Source organism: Takifugu flavidus, chromosome 14 (assembly GCF_003711565.1).
Source record: "Takifugu flavidus isolate HTHZ2018 chromosome 14, ASM371156v2, whole genome shotgun sequence".
NCBI lineage: Eukaryota > Metazoa > Chordata > Actinopteri > Tetraodontiformes > Tetraodontidae > Takifugu > Takifugu flavidus.
Window position 1 is genome coordinate 433,253 of NC_079533.1, and position 975 is coordinate 434,227.

Here is a 975-nt window from a genome sequence, read left to right on the forward strand (position 1 = left end):
ATCTTACAGCAGACTGATGGTGAACAATACGGACTGAGCAGCTACATCAGACAATATCCCCCCCCCCCCCCTTCCCAGCCTGTCGTGGTGCCTCAAAGACACAAAGTTCACTCCAGCTCATGTGTGTTCCCCAGCTTTGTGAAAATGTTGAGGAAGAAATGCTGACTTCAATGCCACAAACGTGTCCTAAGCTGGGCTTGGTTCATAAAGTTTGGTTTGACATACAGCTGCACTTTAGGCACTGGAGAAATGAAGAGAACCAAGAGCTTAAACCATAGTCTAGAATCAAAACGGACAAAGGGTTTAAAATGTGGAATATGCAGATCAAGGAACATACCAAAACCACAAGGATTCACAAAGGAGGAACAGAGAGCACCTGAGGGTTTGTGCAGGAGCTGCCTGGGGATGGATGCTCCCTGCCCTGTTCCCTCGTTGGCAAAGTACCTCTGTTGCCTCCCGACGCACCAGCATTTTATCTGCATCCTAGAAGAAATGCGAACTGCGATTATTAACAAAGTTTGATAAGTTTATGATGCGGGGTGCATATTTAGATGAAAAGTATATTTGTCAACTAAAGTCTGTGTAGTAACATTTAGGTTTGCACGAGAGCCCATGAGCGTCAATCACTAATTGCCACAATGTTGCCACGACTCTGCAAGAAGATTGGCCCCCAGCCGAAATACGCCAAGGGCCACCTCTGCAGCCCCAACGTACCACAGCTGTCTGAGGCCTCCACACCAGACCGCTCAAGACTTGTGAGTGTGAAACGTCTCTGCCGGAGTTACTGGAGGCCAAATGAGGAAGACCGCAGTAGGTGGAGAGATATCCTCGCCACACCAATGCAGACGCACTACACACCTGCTCTACCCGAGAGTAGCTCTCATTGGGTGAACAATCCGTTGACTGTGGATTCCGCTTTCATATTTCCATTGTTGCTGACTGCTTATCCAGGCCCTAAATGACTCTTTGTATGTC